Source organism: Neomonachus schauinslandi, chromosome 12 (assembly GCF_002201575.2).
Source record: "Neomonachus schauinslandi chromosome 12, ASM220157v2, whole genome shotgun sequence".
Classification (NCBI taxonomy): domain Eukaryota; kingdom Metazoa; phylum Chordata; class Mammalia; order Carnivora; family Phocidae; genus Neomonachus; species Neomonachus schauinslandi.
In genome coordinates, this window is record NC_058414.1 from 82984402 (window position 1) to 82996312 (window position 11911).

Genomic DNA, 11911 nt, shown 5'->3' on the forward strand with positions numbered 1-11911 from the left:
TGCTGTACCAAATTACCTAAAATTTAAAACATACAAATTTGTTATCTTACAGTTTCGAAAGTCAGAAATCTCAAATGGGTCTCACTGGTCTAAAATCAAGGTGTCATCAGAGCTGAGTTCCTTCTGAGGGCTCTAGAGGATCCATTTAACAACTTCTAGAGGCTGTTTGCCTGGCCCCTGTTTTCATCTTTAAAATACATCAACCTCTGCTTCTATGGTCACATCTTCTTTTTCTCAGACTCTGACTCTCCTATGTCCCTCTGATTATATTGAGCCTACCCAGGTTATCCAGAATAATCTTCCAATTTTAAGAGTCTTAATTTAACCACATCTATAAGGTTCCTTTTACCGTGTTAGGTAATAAACACACAGGTTCCAGGAATGAGGACATGAACATTTTGGGGTGGTCGTTATTCAGCCTATGATACCCCCTTCCCACTCTCATGCATCTCTTAAGGTGAGGGAATCCTAGGAAGAGCTTGAGGTGGGCATTGTCTGGCCTTGGTTCTAAAAATTACCTAACATTTATTGAGTGCTTACTGTGTGCCAGGCACACATTTATTGCAAGTTTAATATGAGGGTCCTTTAATATGCTATTTTCTGACATGTTCTCATCCCAAAAGAGAAGATACGTAAACAGGGACAGGGTCCAGTTTCAAAAAGGGGACACAGAAACCTTCTACCAGAAGAGTTCCCCTGGGCCATTACTCTAAAGAGGTCAGGAACATGTTGTAAACGATACTCTCTCCCCACAAAAAATAAGTTAAGAGTAATTAGATATTCCAAATTGCCATAGATAAAACACTTAGAGAAGGAGATAAAATGGGGAGTAACCATGCTCTAGAATTTATATTGGAAGTTAAGCCTCTAGAGTCTTCTCACTACCACTCCAGGAACCTGGTAAATCAGTCAGATGAATGGAATAGCATAGATACTCCAGAAGCATTTTCAACCATCTGTACTCACTGACTAATAAATACAGTGATGAGAGGAAGGGGTGATCACTAATAATGTTAGGACAAGTAGATTACGGTATGAGAAAGAAGCAACTGAGATTCATCTGTTACATACACTAGATTGCATTCTAGAGGGTAAAATAACTATTTTAAAACAAAAGAAAGAAAAAAATAAAAGTTGGAATATCATATTGATCCCAGCTGTAGGGAGCTAGAGTGGACAGCTTTTCAGTGCACCTGCCCAGCCCACAGTGGTTCTTCCTTCTTTGGAAATAGGTCCCCTACCCCTCAAGCCATAGGGGTGAATCTTAAGGAGCCATATTTGTACTGTAAGACATGGTCTCCCAGACAGAGCTAACCGGATCAGTCTTAGGCACTGCATTACTTTCCAAAGATCCACAAACTGGGTGGCTTAAAACAACAGAAACTTATTGTCTCTCAGTTCTGGAGGCCAGAACTTAAAATCAAGGTGTTGGTAGGGCCATGCTCCCCCTGGCATCTCTAGGGGAGGATCTTTTCTTGCCTCTTCCAGTTTCTGGTTAAGCTTCCAGAGCCTTAACCTTGGTTGGCATTCCTTGGTTTCTGGCAGCTTAATTGCAACCTCTGCCTCCATCTTCACGTGGCAGTCTTCCCTCTGTGACTGTGTTCCAATTTTCTCTTCTTATAAAGACACCAATCGTGTTGGAGTAAGGGCCCATCCTATTTCAGAATGACCGCATCTTAACTAATTACATCTGCAATGACCCTATTTCCAAGTGAAGTCACATTTTGAGGTACTGAGGGGGTTAGCTTACTCAGGGGGTTAGGGCTCCCCTTTTAGAGAGGAGGAACGAGAAACACTATTCAACCTGTAACAGGCACCTAGCCCAAACCATGCCAGACTTCCTTTCCTGGGATTTGGAATTGAGAACGAGATTCTAGTCACAGCCTGAGCTGACTGGTCTGGTGAAGAAAGAGAAGCAAATGGAAACTGAGGCTCAGCCTTCTTACACTTTATGAACTAAGTAGCAGAGAAAGTCTATTTACAGAAAGAGAAGAATGAAACAGATGGGGGGTGGGGAGGCATAGAATAAAAAGGGGCAGAGGAAGGACGCTCCGGGTGGCAGCTTTCACTACGGTCCTACAACCTTTCTGCAGCTTCACTGCTGCCCCGCCTTGGGTTCCCTGAGACACCGTAGGCTTCCCGAAAAGCTTGGTTTGTTTGCTTAAGGAAACTCAACTTGGTTTCTGTTGCTTACAAGCAAAGCTAATAGAAAAGCTATAATCAGAATAAGATACCCTATTAGTTTTCCTTGCTGCTGTAACAGCCTATCACAAACTTAGTGCTTAAAACAACACAAATTTATTATCATACAGTTCTGTAAATCAGAAACCTGATACAGGTCTCACTGGGCTAAAAATCAGAGTGTTGGCAGGTCTGCATTCCTTTCTGGAGGTGCCAGGGGAGAATCTCTTTCCTTGACTTCTCCAGCTTCTTGAAGCCCCTTCTTCCATCTTAAAATCCAGCAACACCATTTGTCTGGTTCTCTACAGCCAGAAAAGTTTCCTTCCTTTTAAGGACTCAAGTGACTGAATTGGACCCACCTGCATAACACAAGCTAATCTCCCCACCTCAAGGTCCTTAACTTTAATCACATCCATCTGCAGAGTCCCTTTTGCCATGCAAGGTGTCATATTCACAGGTTCAGGGATTCGAATGTGAACATTTTTTAGGACCCATTATTCTGCCTTCCACAGACGCATAACAAAATATGTCATGACCATCTGTAATAAGATAGATGGCTGAGAGTTTAATGGTCTTTCTTTGTACTGGTTTTCTTGTAAAATTGTTTCATTTTATTTGAACCACTCATTCTGAAGCTTTGGCCTCCTAAAGCTCTTTTTGAGGAACACAGGGTCAACTCTGTCAGATTCAAGGACCTTTATTTAGCTGCCTTCTCATAGCTGAAGGTTTAACTATCCCGGAAAGACACTGAATGAGGACATATTCCCAAAAGACCTGATTGGAGCCAGGAAGGAGTAAACAGAATGGCATCAAATTGCTTATTCCCCACTAGAGAACTGCATGTATTGAAACGTTATTACTGAGGAAAAGACAATTGAAATTTCTCTGAACAGAGAGTCTGGGGTGAATACCTTGATAAAGGTGTTGTTTCTGGCAGAGGGCTGTAAAGGCCAATTTACTTATAGACACAATAAAGGAAATGTACATCCACAGGAAGGCAGGTAGACCCGTGTAGTCAACAACGACAAATGGGCCAGGTGCCATTGCATACAGTGGAGAACACAAGTTCCTGCCTTCCCAACTCTACTGAAGGATATAGGTTTATACAAAATATGTTATATCTTATGTCAGGGAGAGATATAGGCTATGGAGAAAAATAAAGCAGGATATGAGGGTAGAGAGTGAAGGAAGAGGTGCTGTTTTGGATGAGGCAGTTTTAAAATACCTCAAATTTAAAAAGAACATTATTTTTGGAAACAATTATAGACTCACAGGAGGTTGCAAAGAAACATACAGAGAAGTCCCATGCACTTTTCCCTCATCTCCCCGAATGTTAGCATTTTATGAAATTATAGTACAGTATCAAAACCAAGAAAGCAACATTAGTGCAACCCATAGGGCTTGTTCAGATTTCACCAGTTACACATGCACTCATTTGAGTATGTGTGCATAGTTCTAGGTAATTTTAACATATGTATAGTCTTGCATAATCATCACTACGATCAAGGTACTGACCTACATATACGAATTATACTCAATAAAGCTATTACAAAGAAATACTTAACTATGCCATCATCACAAAACACGTCAGTTACCTCTTTGGGGCCACATACATCCCTCCCCACCATCACTAATCCCTGGTGATCACTAATCTGTTCTCCATCTCTATCATTATGTTATTTCATGTGACATAAATGGAATCATGCAGTAGGTATCCTTTTGAGATTGGGTTTTTTCACTCAGTGTCATCCCCTTGAGATTCATCCAAGTGACACGTATCAATAGTTCTTTCCTTTTTATTTCTGCGTAGTGTTCCATGGTATGGATGTACCACAGTTTGTTTAATCATTCACCCTTATAAGATGCTTGGTTAGTTTCCAATTTTGAGCTATTATGAATAAAACTGCTACGAACATTTGTGTACAAGTTCCTGCGTAAAAATAAGTCTTTGTAGGGCGCCTGGGTGGCTCGGTCATTAGGTGTCTGCCTTCGGCTCGGGTCGTGATCCCAGGGTCCTGGGATCGAGCCCCACATTGGGCTCCCTGCTCTGCGGGAAGCCTGCTTCTCCCTCTCCCATTCCCCCTGCTTGTGTTCCCTCTCTCGCTGTCTCTCTCTCTGTCAAATAAATAAATAAAATCTTAAAAAAAAAAAAAATAACAAGTCTTTGTTTCTCTTGGCTAAATGCCCAGGAGTGTGATTGCGGGGTTGTATGGTAAGTGTATGTACGGTTTTTCCAGAGACTGACAAACTGTTTTCCAGAGGAGCTGTATCATTTTATATTCCCCAGCAACGTATGAGTGATCCAGTTTCTCCACAGCCTTGCCAACATTTGGTGTTAATCACAGTTTTTCATTTTAGCCAGTTTGATAAGTATGTTGTGATATCTCATTGTGGTTTAATTTGCATTCCTCCTAATGACTAATGTTGAATTTTTTTCATGTATTTATTTGCCACCAATATATTCTCTTTGGTGAACTGTCTGTGCATGTCTTGCTCATTTTCTAATTGGATTGTTGGTTTTTTTAATGCTGAGTTTTGAGAGTTTTTAAAAATATATTCCAGGGGCTCCTGGGTGGCTCAGTCAGTTAAGCATCTGCCTTTGGCTCAAGTCATGATCCCGGGGTCCTGGGATCAAGCCCCATTTTGGGCTCTCTACTCAGCAGGGAGCCTGCTTCACCCTCACCCTCTGCCAGCTGCTCCCCCTGCTCATGCGGGCACTCTCTCTCTTTGTCAAATAAATAAATAAAATATTTTTAAAAATAAATAATAAATAAATAAAATATATTCCAGACATTAGACCTTTGTCAGATATGTGATTTGCAAATATTTTCTCCTGGTCTGTAATTTGTCTTCTCATTCTCTTAACAGTGTCATTTTCAGCACAAAGTTTTAAATTCTGATGAAGTCCAATTTATCAGTTTTTTCTCTTATTGGTCATTCTTTTGGTGTTAAGTCTAAGAACTCTTTGCCTACTCACAGGTCCTGAAAATTTTCTCTGTGTTCTTCCCTAGCAGTTTTATAGTTTTACATTTATATTTAAGTCTATGATTCCTTTTGAGTTCATTTTTGTATAAGGTGTGAAGTGTACATTGAGTTTCATATTCTTTCTTATGGATGTCTAATTGCTCTGGTACCATTTATTGTAAAGATTATCCCTCCTCCATTGATTTTTTTTTTTTTTGCTTCTTTGACAAATTTAATTGGGCATATTTGTGAGCTTGTTTCTGAGATCTCTATCTGTTCCATTGGTGAATGTGTCTATCTTTCCACCAATATCACCCTGTCATGATTACTGTAGCCCTATAGTAAGCCTGAATATCAAGAAATGGTTTCTCCCACTTCATTCTTGTTTTCCAAAAGTTGTTTTGGCTAATCTAGAGCCTTTCACTTTCCACATAAATTTTAGAATAAGCTTGTCTATGTCTAATACAGAAACTTGCCGAGATTTTGATTAAAATTATGTTGAACCTAGAGGTTTAGGGCATCAGTTTAGGGGAAAATGACGTCTTTATTATACTGAAGCTTCCCATCCATGAACAGTGTGTCTCTCTAAGGATTTAAGTTGTCTTTTATTTCTTTCATAAGCATTTTATAATTTTCTTTTTTTTTTTTAAAGATTTTATTTATTTATTCATGAGAGACAGAGAGAGAGAGGCAGAGGGAGAAGCAGGCTCCCAAGGAGCAGGGAGCCTGATGCAGGACTCGATCCCAGGACGCTGGGATCATGACCTGAGCCGAAGGCAGACGCTTAACCATCTGAGCCACCCAGGCGCCCAAGCATTTTATAATTTTCATCATACAGAGCCTATACTTATTTTTGTCAGATTTATACTTAAGTATTTTATTTTCTTTGGAGCGATTTATAAGGCATGTCTTCTTCAGGGGGAATAGTTGAATAGAGACCTGAGTGTAACAAGAACATGGAGTGAGCTCATGCTCATAGTGCAAAGGTCTTGAGACAGGAGCTTGCTTGGTGTACATAAAGAACAACAAGGAGAACAGCATGTTTGAGGTGGACTGAGGTAGAAAAAGAGTAGTAGCAAATAAGATCCAGGTTGTCAGGGGTTGACAGGGCCTTGGTGAAGTCATGATGAGACTATAGAATTTTACTCTAAATGTGATGAGGTGCCATCAGAGAGTCTTGAACACAGAGATGATATAGCCCAATTGATATTTTATTTTTTTTTATTTTTATTTTTTTTATTTTTTAAAGATTTTATTTATTTATTTGAGAGAGAGAATGAGATAGAGAGAGCATGAGAGGGGGGAGGGTCAGAGGGAGAAGCAGACTCCCTGCTGAGCAGGGAGCCCGATGCGGGACTCGATCCCGGGACTCCAGGATCATGACCTGAGCCGAAGGCAGTCGTTTAACCAACTGAGCCACCCAGGCGCCCAACCCAATTGATATTTTAGAAGGACTGTCCTGGCACTGGAAAATAGGCTGTAGGAAGGTAAGGGGAAACAGGAAGCTATATTAGGAAGCTCTTGGAGTGGCCCAGGTGAGAGGCTGGTAGCGCAGACCAGGTTGGCAGCTGTGGAGGTGATGAGGAATAGTTGGAGTCCAGACATATTTCGAAGGTGTAGCTGAGAGGACTGGGTATGAGAAGTTAGAGAAAGGGAAGAGTTGAGGATGACTCTAAGGTTCTTGGCCAGTGCAGCTGGCTAAACAGTGGTGCCATCTACTGAGAAGAGGAAAACTTCATTCTTTTTTTTTTTTTTTAAGATTTTATTTATTTATTTATTTGTCAGAGACAGAGAAAGAGAACAAGCAGGGGGAGCGGCAGGCAGAGGGAGAAGCAGGCCCCCTGCTGAGCAAGGAGCCCGATGCAGGACTTGATCCCAGGACCCTGGGAGCATGACCTGAGCTGAAGGCAGATGCTTAACCAACTGAGCCACCCAGGTGTCCCTGGAAAACTCCATTCTTTAGCATAAAAACAAAAATTGTCACTGTCCAGAAGAGACCTAAAACCTGCTATCCCAGTGCGCAGTCCCAGACCAGCCACATATCTGCAATGTTGGCTACTAGTTGGACTTCCAGAAGCTACTGAAATGGCAACATAGGAAGGATGTTGGAGATGAAAGAAGGGAAATGAAACCAATAGTTACTAAGCACATAAGGACCAAGATTTGTCATGCTGCTTCACATTAATATTCATTAGTTTCCCTACAGCTAAATAGTAATATGCTTTTTTTCTCTTTTCTTTTTTAATTGCTGTAAAAATATATATATATAAACATAATAGTTATTTTAACCATTGTAAGTTTATACTTCAGTGGCATTAAATATATTTACAACGTTGTATTACCATCACCACTATCTAGATCCAAAATGTTTTCGTCATCCCTACCAAAAATTCTGTAGTAAACCTAGTAAACCATATTCTACTTTCTGTCTCTATGAATTTGCCTATCCTAAGTGGCTCATATAAGTGGAGTCATTCACTCTTTGTCCTTTTGTGTCTGGCTTATTTCACTTAGCATAGTTTTCAAGGTTCATCCATGTTATACCATATATCAAAATTTCATTCATTTTTATAGTGGAATAATATTCCATTGCATGCATATACCATATTTTGTTTATCCATTCATCTGTTAATGGACACTTGGGTTGTTTCCACCTTTTGGCTATTGTGACTAGTGTTGTTGTAAATATTCGTGTATAAGTATCTGTTTGACTTCCTGCTGTCAGTTCTTTTGGACATATACCTAGAAGTGGAATTGCTGGGTCATATATGGCAATTCTATGTTTAGCCTTTGAGAAAACCATAAAACTTTTCCATAGCAGTTGCACCATTTTCTGTCCCCACCAGCAAAGCACAAGGGTTCCCATTTCTCCCTGTTCTTGTCAACACTTGTTATCCTCTGTGTGTGTATGTGTGTTTTAATAGCCCTCCTAGTATAGTAACTGCGAAGTAATATCTCATTGTGGTTTTGCATTTCTCTAATGACTAATGATGTTGAGCATCTTTTCATGTGCTTATTGGCCATCTGTAGATCTTCCTTGGAGAAATGTCTGTTCGAGTCTTTGCCCCTTTTTAAATTAGGTTTTGTTGTTGCTGTTGTTGTTGTTGTTGAGATTTAGGCGTGCTTTATGTATCCTGGATATTAATCCCTTATTAGATATATGATTTGCAAGTATTTTCTCCCATTCTATAGGTTGTTGTTTGTTTGTTTGTCTTTGCTTTTCTGATAGTATCCCTTAATGCACAGAAGTTCTTCATTTCGATGAAGTCCAATTTATCTATGTTTTCTTTTATTGCCTCTGCTTTTGGTGTTATACCCATGAAATTGGTGCCAAATCCAATGTCATGCAAATTTTCTCCAATGTCTTTTTCTGAGAGATTTATAGTTTCAGCTCTTAAATATAGACTTTGATCCATTTTGAGTTAATTTTTATACAGCGTGTACAACTCCATTCTTTTGCATATAAATATCCAGTTTTCCCATCACTGTTTGTTGAAAAAACTGTCCTTTACCAATTGAATAGTTTTGGCACCCTTGTAGAAAATCAATTGGCCATATAAGTGAGGGTTGATTTTTAGGCTCCCTATTCTATTCTATTGGCTGTCTTTATGTCAGTACTATACTGTTTTAATTACTGCAGCTGAGTAGTAAGTTTCAAAGTTGGGAAGTGTAAGTCTTCCAATTTTATTAATCCTTTTCAAGATTGTTTTGGCTATTCAGAGGCCCTTGCAATTCTGTATGTACTTAAAGATCAGTTTTTCCATTTCTGTGAAAAAGGCTATTGGAATTTTGATAAGGAGTGCGGTGAATCTATAGATCGCTTTGGGCAGTATTGACATCTTCCTATCCATGAACACAGAATGTCTTTCCATTTATTTAGGTCTTCTTTAATTTCTTCAAGCAATGTTGGGTAGTTTTTTTTTAAATTTTTTTATTGTTATGGGTATTTACCCCAAAGATACAAAACTAGGGATCAGAAAAGGTATGTGCACCCCGATGTTTATAGCAGCAATGTCCACAAGAGCCAAACTGTGGAAAGAGCCAAGATGTCCATCGACAGATGAATGGATAAAGAAGATGTGGTATATATATACAATGGAATATTATGCAGCCATCAAAAGGAATGAGATCTTGCCATTTGCAACAATGTGGATGGAACTGGAGGGTATTATGCTGAGCGAAATAAGTCAATCAGAGAAAGACATGTATCATATGACCTCACTGATATGAGGAATTCTTTTTTTTTTTTAAAGATTTTATTTATTTGACAGAGAGAGACACAGCGAGAGAGAGGACACAAGCAGGGGGAGTGGGAGAGGGAGAACAGGCTTCCCGCAGAGCAGGGAGCCCGACGTGGGGCTCGATCCCAGGACTCCGGGATCACGACCCAAGCCGAAGGCAGACACCCAACGACTGAGCCACCCAGGCGCCGATATGAGGAATTCTTAATCTCAGGAAACAAACTGAGGGTTGCTGGAGTGGGGGGTGGGGTGGGAGGGATGGGCTGACTGGGTGATAGACACTGGGGAGGGTATGTGCTCTGGTAAGCACTGTGAATTGTGCAAGACTGTTGAATCTCAGATCTGTACCTATGAAACAATGCAATATATGTTAAGCATGTTGTGTAGTTTTTAGTGCACAAGTCTTTTACCTCTTTGGTTAGATTTATTCCTATGTATTTAATTCTTTTAGATGCTCTATAAATGGAATTGCCATCGTGTAATTTCCTTTTCAGGTTGTTCACTGCTCATGTATAGGAACACAATCAACAATATCTCATTTTTTGTAAAGAAAGAAATAGGGACTTAGAATAAGTTGTTCAAAGATCCTTGGCTAGTAAGGTCCAACTCAGGTCTCTAACTCCAAATCTATTGTGCTACCTCTCAAAGGAGGTAGCTTACCTGGCCCCTTTCCCATATTGTCCTTTCTTTCTGACTTGATGCTCTTAGTTGCAAATTAAGAAACACTAGAAAAAGAAGAAAATGGAGCATTGCAACAATTATGCTCTAAATTCTGGCCAGTGTGACAACTGAACCATAAGGAGGCAACCAAGTTCTCCAGGACACCCATGATATTCCATAGATACGTTCATGTCCATTCTTTTTGAGTGGAGGGACAAATAACAAAGAGTCAACATTGAATGTGTGACATCAAAATGCCAAAATGGTTGGTGAGAATGACTCAGAAATCAAGAAGCTACTTGTAGCAAATCAAGTACGGTAATGCATTGTCAACACAGGAGAGTTCCTCACGGCCCTGACCAAAGGACTATGTCATGGCACGTAGATGGGGTTAATACTCTTGAGGACCTGGGTGGGGGTGCCTGAGGCTCAGGAGAGGTGCACTCTGCAGCCTGCCACCAGGTTAGAGACCAGGAGTGTGTCAAGTAACACTGAAGAGTCTCTAACGACCATGGCAGTCTTGATATGCCTGCAGGAGGGGATGGATGAGCTTTGTCCAAGACCCTGAGTGCCATTCAGGAACCGCTAGGTTCTCCTCCCCAGTCCCCACTGAGTACTTTTCCTCCTCTCCCAAACCTGCTGTCTCACAGGATTTCTGAATCTCCATCTCCGGCTGATTCTGCGGAACAGCACAGGCAATTTGAATGTGGAGCCATGACTACTGTTGCACCTGCCACTGATGGGAACCTGGCCCATCAGCTGTGGACAGTGCTATGCGAAGTTCCTCAGTCTGCTTTCCTGCTGCCCCTTGCCTAGGCCAGCAAGATATCCAGAAAGGAATGCTGAAGCCTGGTAAACAGAAGTATGCTTCTATGTATACTTCTATTATACACACATACACACAAACACACATACAGAGTTGAGAAATTCGAGTATCTTCTCCCTCCTCCCGAAGGGAAGAACATTCTGGCCAGAAGTTAACACCTTGGGAGCTTCTCAATTTACCCTCTTCTATCTCTCCAGTGTAAAGTGCTCTATTGCAGTGAGGTATTCTTCCTCATACCCGCCAAGAAATCCCAGACAAGGAATGATAGAGCCTTCATACCTAATGAATTACTAACATTTTTAGGTGGAGAAGTAAGGAGTTGCCCGAGCACATATGTAGGTTCCTCCTAATGTGTAGGATACTGAGAAAATCCCACAGGGCTTCAAAGCTGCCTCAGTAACAACCCGATAGAAAATAAGTGAAGAAAGTTCACAAAGCAAAATGTCAGCATGGTATCCAGGTAACTTTCTCTGTGGTTCAGACTTTGGACATGTTATAACAGCATTTCATTTATATCACAGAAAAAATTAATCAAGTAGGTCATAATGCTTTAAATTATTTTTCCAGTGGGACTCTTATGCTCTAATGACAGTCTATTCCTACTGCTTCCATAAATCACCAGTGACTTCCCTCAAATGGTCCCTTGCCTCCAGCCTCTTGCCCTTCAGACCATCCTCACATTGCCTCATTAATGTTCTTAAGCATATCAATCCTCTGATCAAAAATCTGCGCTATTTCCTTGTTGCCAATAGAATTAAACCTGAATTCCTCTCTATGCCATTTGAGGTTTCTTACCGATCACTTTCTCTCCTTCTCCTCTACTGGGTCCTGATTGCCAGGCCAGTCACGCTCTGGAGTAAAGTCCTAGTTTCCTGCACTTGTAATGGCAGCTCTACTCCTCTCTACTTTTCTAACTCCGCCTTCTCACACTTCAGGGCTGGGTTCAAATCCCGCTTCTTCCATTTCCACCCACACAGGCTCTCCCTGCTAGAAATTCCTAATGCACACTCACTGTACACCTCATTTTGGCAGCTTATTT